The following is an 8664-nucleotide window of genomic DNA, read 5'->3' on the forward strand; positions in this document are numbered from 1 at the left end:
CCTGGCAATTGGAACTCAATATGCCAGTTTAAAGTACTCTTGCATGTTTGGGTAATGACTGCCAAATCCATGGTAATCATGTAAGACTGGCTACACCACTGGCCACTGGTAGTGTGACATTGTGATTTGTGCATGCAGACATCAGCATAGGAAGACTAGCTATCTCTTCACTACCTATTCTGCTAGACAACTCTACACCAGTGCTTGATGTATGCATCGTTATATCACGTGAAAATTTATGAAAAAAATTGGACTCTACAGGAATTATAACACTAACAGTTACCATTCTTATAACTTGTATCATATAGGTACATGTAGCTCATATAGCAGTGTGTTTTCAGCAATGGCACAAAGTGTGACGATAATGGCTCAAACACTGAGTATAGACTAGGAATTAATGTATCCTGCCTTATATTTTGTGTGTGTACAAATGAATCAGGATGAAAATACAGTCTTTGTCATAGATTACAAAATTAATATTGCATTAACATATCTAATGAGTTAGCCTTTTAAACTAAAGTCTTTGAGCAGGCTGTAGGACCAGGTGTCCTACAGACCTTCAGCACTTGTGCTGTAAAGCATTAATAAATAATAATAATAAATAAACCAAGGAGTCTCTGTTAGCTTACTACACTAATGTGCCAATTAACTTATAATCCATAAATGGATTTGGAAAAAAAAGTACACAAATTAGACATATTAAAAATTAAAAATAAGAAATAGGGATTGCTGAAAAAAGCCACAAAACAAGAAGGGATTGCTGGGGTGGTAATGTAAACCACAAATCCCTATTTTGACTCTCTATAAATGCTCCATTTGAGTATAAAAGGTCAAAATAGGGATTTGTGGTTTACATTACCACCCCAGCGATCCCTTCTTGTTTTGTGGCTTTTTTCAGCGATCCCTATTTCTTATTTTAAATTTTTAATATGTCTAGTATTATTATTATTCATAATATTATTATTATTATTACTAGGACCGCGTCACATACAACCAACTACATACACCAACGTTGCAACCTACCCATTGGGCAAGTATAAACAGTGCCATAGGCAGCACTCAGAGCAGTGTGTGTGTACCGGTGGAAATGATGCATATGCATACGTACACAGGCAAGGGAGTTTAACTGGCATCAGAAAACCACAATACTAAAACACAACCTACACAAAAACCAAGTTAAGTTAGATATATTGAAAGTAACTATATATTGTAGGTGTGACGTGTCTCTGAAGATGACTCAGCAGTGAAGTGAGGCTATGCAGAATAAGGGATATGATGAAGGCGCACAATTAGCAATTGATCCCAATCAAGCCAATATGGCACAACAGACTCTGTTGTAACTAGAGGCCACTGGTGATGTACCAGTATATCAGCGGTGTGGCATTGGCACAGTGATTACAGTCTATAATATTATGCATACAGCCATGCACAACATACAGGAGATAGTTACACAATGTTGTATATGCAGCACTGCATCGGCTTCTTGAGCTATTACAGACTCACAGTAGAGTAGAAGTTAAGCTGAGTGGAAAATAATTCCAGCCGCTAGCAAGCCAGATGAAGGATGAAGATGTATAATACAATTACTGGTACAAGTATTACATTACTCATTACCTTGTTGTTCCAGCTGGTTGTTTATGAACGTATCAGCTGGTATCCCAACTGGTCATCAGCTGGTTGTTCACTGCATGACGCCTGGAGCGCATATCCTGCACACAAAATACAGTTACAAACATTTAAACATACTTGTAATGTTGTTGTTTACCAGCAAAGTGGCGCCTGGCCTCTCCGCGGACGTTTACGGTAGTCATCAGCACGAACACCCTCCAGTGCCTAACTGGTAAAGTAGATAATAACAACAACAACAACAGGCGTACTTATTTATTATCTATTTATTTCATTCATTATTAATGACGTAATTTTACCGCATTTCGTATTATTCTTAGTACTTGGTTGTATAATTATTTTGTTTCACTCGTGTACAGCCCAAGGCTTCCATTTTTTCGCAATAAAAACTACACAGCCTTACTCACTGAGTCCTTCCGCGTGTCCATGACCCATTAATTAACCCGTACTCCACAGATCGCTAACCGGCCTCCACCTCGATAAATTTCTAGACTTCGCCATTGCCTGTTGTTCCTTCCGTATACGGAAGAAGCCGTAGTAGAACAAAATTACGGGATCTTGTGTGCACAGGGATGCGTGTTGTTCGACTATAGTATTTATAACGTTAATAGATGGCAGATTGAAGTTGTGCAGCACTCTTTTACCTTACAAGATCGCCATAATAGGGTCTCTAGTGAGCTTCCCGTGTTCGCTACTAGAAGCCGTTCAAGCGCGCATGCAAGGCATCCAGTTTGTTCTTCTTCCTAGCCATCACAGTGAGTGCTTTGTTTGTCCATTATAGGTGGAAGATAAATGGTAGCGCTGATATCATGGCTGCTTTTCACACACACACACACAAAAAAAAAAATTGGGTGGGGTGTTTATTACAACCCTACCATTTAAAAATATTTTGTGGTCTAACCACATGTCATCAACAACCCTCCCATATGGTATCCATGTCATAAACAACTTAAGGGTGTGAAGCCTGACAGTCTTATATGGGAGGATTGTGTGCTACTGTGCTTATGTCACTATAACTAGCTACTGTGTACTTTAACACATTCTCTGATCAGCTAGTGACATTAACAGTTGCAAGCATTTATGAACACATGCTAACCAGACTTAAATTTGCTGACTATACCTATGGTGTTCCACTTTATGACACACTGCTGCTAGCAGGCTACACCTAGGCTTTCCAGGGCTAGAGCCCAGTCTAAGTCCTGACAATTGGAACTCAATAAGCCAGTTTAAAGTAGTCTTGCATGGGTATGACTGCCAAATTCCTGGTAATCATGTAAGACTGGCTACGCCACTGGCCACTAGTATAGCGACATTGTGATTTGTACATGCAGATACCGGCATAGGAAGACTTCGCCCAAGCCTAGCCATCTCCTCCTATTTAGCTTGATTAACACCAACTCACACGGTTGCTGCTGCATGCAGCTTTGCATGTTCATACGTGCAACTCGTACATTTATACAAAGGTGTTGTAAGTGTCATCACTACAATAATAGCACTACAGCTACAATGTATAGCTATCTCTTCACTACCTATTCTGCTAGACAACTCTACACTTATAATGTACATGCTTGATGTATGCATCGTTCTTCTCTTTTTAAAAAATGGACTCTACAGGAATTATAACACTAATAGTTACCATTCTTATAACTTGTATCATAGAGTTTCATTCTTTTCCTTCTGTTAGAATAAACACCTAAGACATCTTGTTCTTCTTCAAGTCTCCTGTACCGTCATCAACGCTGTCTCCTGTTTGATAGGTGCACAATCAGTAATTCTTCTGACAGGTAGCTATGTAACTCGTATAGCAGTGTGTTTTCAGCAATGGCACAAAGTGTGACGATGGTGGCTGAAAGACTGAGTAGACTAGGAATTAATATATCCTACCTTATTATTTTGTGCGTGTACAAATCAGAATGAAAATACATACATTACAAATTAATATTGCATTAAGATATCTAGTTAATGAGTTAAACTTTTAAACTGAGGAATCTCTGTTAGCTTAGGCTACACTATAATGTGCCAATTAACTTATAATCCATAAATGGATTTGGAAAAAGTACACAAACTAGACATATTAAAAAATTAAAATAAGAAATAGGGATCGTTAAAAAAAGCCACGAAACAAGAAGGGATCGCTGGGGTGGTAATGTAAACCACAAATCCCTATTTTGACTCTTTACCCTCAAATGGAATGTTTATAGAGAGTCAAAATAGGGATTTGTGGTTTACATTACCACCCCAGCGATCCCTTCTTGTTTTGTGACTTTTTTAAGCGATCCCTATTTCTTATTTTAAATTTTTAATGTCTAGTGATTATTGTTAAAGTGAGCATCCCACATAGCCATTCCCAAGATGTATTCAGCATACTGCAGCAGTTGATGACCAATTTTGGAACATATTACTTGACTTGTTTTGTGGTTCTCACCTACATTGTTGACATAACAATTTTTGTTGCTAGGAGACATATAAACTAGGAGGGACTAATAGTTATAGCATAATGGTAAACAAGTTACACAACAGCAAAGGAAATTTTAATAAACTAGCAGTGATTGAATAGTTGATAGATAAAAGTAGCTAGCAGTGATTGGATAGTTGATAGATAAAAGTAGAAGACAATTTGTAGTTTTTCAGTCCTGATTGTTTGAGAATAAGCACATTAGCTGCTATAAGCATGAAAAAAGCAAGACAGACTAAATTTTAACATAAGGTTTATGATGCAAACTCATTGTGTACCTACCAATGTGTTACCCCACCACCCCCCTTGGATGTAAAGCCTGTAAGTGGGGCTTTACAAGGCGAAACTGCTGCTTCACTATGGGGCATTTGACAATCATTCATTAAGCACCCAAGTAGTTTTTCTATGCTATGTCAAATCCCCCATGTTGCAACTGGAGCCATTGGTGGAGATTTGACACAATAGGTTTGTCCTACCATGGGGCATTTAACATTCGGTTGTGCCCACTATAGCCCTAGCTGCTATATATTCCCGAAGGGGTGGGGGGTTAGTAGGGAAATACATTGATATGTGCATTATATATAATATGGTGCATTTACTGGGGTAAATAGATTAAGCCTAGCTGTACCTTGCGGGCCTAAGCATGTTCTCCTGTTTTGAAAAATAATCTTTTATTGCCTGCCCCTAACTGGAGTTTACCTGACACCTTCAACATCACAAAAAGCTATCTAAAATGGTTAATTTAGCTTTGACCATTGGTAAACTACAACACTCAACTATTATATCAGAGTATACATAACGCTATATATCTGCCCAGTTACTATATAGTAGGGTCCATGATTGTCTCAGATCTTCACATATTATCATCACATCAATCGATTGATGCATAGTAATTATGGTATACTGTATGTATGCATTGAGCTGAGCCCTCAAAAATATTAACTTATTAGTTTTGTAGTATTGACTTACTTGCTAATCATTCAAATGCCTGACACATTATTTATAGCCAAAGATTTCACCATACATTAGAGGAAGCCATAAAAGTATATAGCCTTTCCTGAACTGTTGATGGAAGCATTTGTCTGCTCTTGACAACTTTGTTGTCATCACCAACCATCTGGTTGGTTGAAATGTTGAGAAAAAATCTTTCATTTTTAGCTGTTTTCTCACTAGGGTTCAGCTCAACTTGTTCGCGGTCTGACCCACACAGCTGCTAGAACAAGCCAGCTCGAGAGCCAGCTGCAAGGATCTGGCCTACAAAAGCATATACATATAATCCCAGGAAGCTACTATTGCATGGGGGATTCCTGTCTAAAATTACGACGGTAGATATATTATATCCGTTTACAATGGGACTTATACACGAACCATAGCACGAACTTACTCGGCAATTCGCTGGGAGAATAGTGGATGCATTCAGCGCCTTCATGTCCATTCCGAGACATACATTCAGCAACAACTCGCAGCCAATTCGCCTCCACTTGTTACACACACAGACTAGTTATATCACCAATCCACCGCTTCAGGAAGAACCATTAAGATGTTAGCCTCGACTTTGTCACTATCCTCGGTTCTTATTTTCACGTGAAACATCACGCAAAATATCACGTGAGTCCTTGAGGGAAATTTGAACGGTTTGAACCAGTTTTCTCTTAGCAAGTCACATTTAGTAGCGCTTCTAAACACTGAACTTGAAGCTTTTTCTACTGATTTAGCTAGCTAATCTGATATATACTGAAGCTGATATTATGCATGCATGTATGCAGTGTCTCCTATCTATCTATCTATCTATCTATCTATCTATCTATCTATCTATCTATCTATCTATCTATCTATCTATCTATCTATCTATCTATCTATCTATCTATCTATCTATCTATCTATCTATCTATCTATCTATCTATCTATCTATCTATCTATCTATCTATCTATCTATCTATCTATCTATCTATCTATCTATCTATCTATCTATCTATCTTATCTATCTTATATATATATATTATATATATAAAGCTGAAAATGTCTGTCTGTCTGTCTGTCTGTCTGTCTGACGGTCACGCTGCTTACTCACCAGACTTGGCGCGAATCGACATAGTCTGTGCTGATAATGAAGCGCTCATCATCCGCCTACTCTAAGATTGTTATCACGAGTTCACGCGTGCTTCCGTTCGGTCTCTACAGCGCGTAGAAGGCCAAGGTGTAGAGAAAACTTGAGCAACATTCCTTTGAAAACCACAGCACATACTGTTCAAGTGGTAGAACGCCTGACTAGCGTGCAAGAGGTCGTGGGTTCAAATCCACGTGTTGACAGATTTTTTTCTTTCTACTGAGTACCTTTTTGTGAACACCTTTTTAAAACACGGCTTTTAGCTCATCATATCTTGGCATGCAAAGCACGTATCGAGGCGGGACTTCAGCGAAATTAAACCCCCATCATCTGGCAACTCGAGTGTTGTTGTAGCAAATCAATACGTGCTTTTGTTCGCTCTTTATAGGGCGATGAAGGCACTGGTGTAGGGAAGGATCACTGAAAAGTTGAGCTACATTCCTGTCAAAACCACTGATAAACAACTGTGGCGATTTGTGCACCTCCCTTAACCCCAAGTTATTATAACCAGCCAGGGTTCAATCCCCGCCTAGGTCATAACTTTTTTTTTCACTTTTGGGACCTTTTTGATGCACCTTTTTGCTCTATCTGTTCCATGCAAGTCTTCATCTACAAACTCTTATGATCAGTTTTTCAGCACTGGCACTGAATTACCTCACATAATAGGGACTCTTATAGCACTTTTGGGATAGGGCAGACAAATTGCCAACATATTTGTCCATCTGTGTGTTGGTCCAGTGTGTTGTATTAGAGTAGGTAAAAGCTTCTTTCACCAGTATCCAGAATATCTACATCTTTGTTTTAAGCACATAGGTGTGCACTGACATGAAAAACTGTTTGTTCAGACTTACCTCAATACTGCTGTAGTAATAGGCAGCTTGCATGATTGAACAAATACTACTGTGCATCTGAAAAATGATAATACTGGAACCATGCAGATCCATAGTTTACACCGAGGAATTGCATCTGACCTGGCACAACTGTTTCACTATCCTGCTTACATGCTTTCACTCTAAAGATTCATACATTACCTTATTGGTCAATTACACTACAGGTGTTTCAAAACTGGGTTTTTGTATGGCAAGAGGTATATGTGTCTCTGCAACATCAGAACTGAAAGTGCATAGGACAAGTTCTGAACTTTTGCTTGCCATGCAGTAACTATAACTGCAAATTGCGTTGACTTTAAATTATGCTCAAGTTCATTTCTCTTTGTGACAGTTGGTAAGGTAAACATCAAAATGTAGAAACTGAAACTGTACCGTGTGTACACAACCTGTATGTAATGTAGAGTATACTGTATACAATTGCCTTAGCTCGCATGCAGTTTAACTAATTAGCTAGCCTTGCATGCATGCTTCACTATAAATTATTATGTACTGCATAAGGATCATGTACTTTAAAGCACTATCGACATACATGCTACACAGCAAATATAGGACACTAATATTTATGCTTGGTTCCCAATATATTAATTATTGTTGCATTAGTTCTCATGTAAAGCAGCTAAGGTTTCGTTTGTTCTATACAGCACGTTGAAGTCACTGGTAGGGAAGATGCACTGAATAATTAAACTACATTCCTGTCAAAACCACAAACAATAAACTTTAGTGTTTTGCATCATTAATGACATAAGAAAACCTCATGCTCTTTAAAAAATGTGACATCATCGTGTACCCTACATAGCTACATTAGCAGTGCTGGTGTTTAATGCTTAGTCCCTCTTCGTGGCATTAAAATGTTTAATGTGGAGATGGTCCTGCACATAGGGCAGGTACCAATGCTAGTGTAATATAATAGCCAATCTTCAGTAACTGTATGTTCTCCATTCAACAAAAGTAGTGATATCCTGTGCCAAAAACAACCCAGCTGTAAAAAAAGGCGAGGCCAAGAATGCACAAGTACATGTTCATGGAGTAACTACAACCAGAAGACATGATATCAAAATCTGGCCAAGAAAGCATTTACAGTATAGGCACTTTTATGCATTCGTTTTCTATATGCTTCACATTATCGCATCCAGCTAGCTGTACATGTGTGCTTGCAATATAAACAATACTACTGAGACAATAAAAGATGATTACACTGTATTGTTACCAAAATTAATTTAACTAAAAATCTACAATTGGTTTCTTCTTGGCCATCTTTTTATTTAATATACAGTGCAAAAAGATGGCCAAGTAGAAACCAATTGTAAATTTTTAGTTAAATTAATTTTGGTAACAATACAGTGTAATCATCTTTTATCGTCTCAGTAGTATTGTTTATATTGCAAGCATGCATGTACAGCTAGCTGGATGTGATAATGTGAAGCATATAGAAAATGAATGCACAAAAGTGCCTATACTGTAAATGCTTTCTTGGCCAGATTTTGATATCATGTCTTTTGGTTGTAGTTACTCCATGAACATGTACTTGTGCATTCTTGGCCTTGCCTTTCAGGTTCAATTTCATATTACACAATTTTCTGGAAAAT

At 38.0% G+C, this 8664-nt stretch overlaps 1 long non-coding RNA gene across 2 annotated transcripts; it reads right to left on the minus strand.

Annotated features, from left to right (window-relative positions):
• Positions 1-997: 997 nt before the first annotated feature.
• LOC136263965 (uncharacterized) lies at positions 998-2140 on the minus strand. 2 transcript variants are annotated; one of them, XR_010704884.1, is made up of 4 exons: positions 2034-2140; positions 1766-1837; positions 1615-1709; positions 998-1545 (listed from the first exon to the last, which is right to left on the minus strand). It is a non-coding gene; the product is annotated as an uncharacterized lncRNA (long non-coding RNA). The 2 variants fall into 2 exon arrangements; XR_010704885.1 differs by having other exon boundaries at positions 2030-2135.
• Between the last annotated feature and the right edge of the window lie 6524 nt (positions 2141-8664).

The sequence above is a fragment of the Dysidea avara genome, chromosome 8 (assembly GCF_963678975.1).
Source record: "Dysidea avara chromosome 8, odDysAvar1.4, whole genome shotgun sequence".
In the NCBI taxonomy this organism is placed as follows: Eukaryota; Metazoa; Porifera; class Demospongiae; order Dictyoceratida; family Dysideidae; genus Dysidea; species Dysidea avara.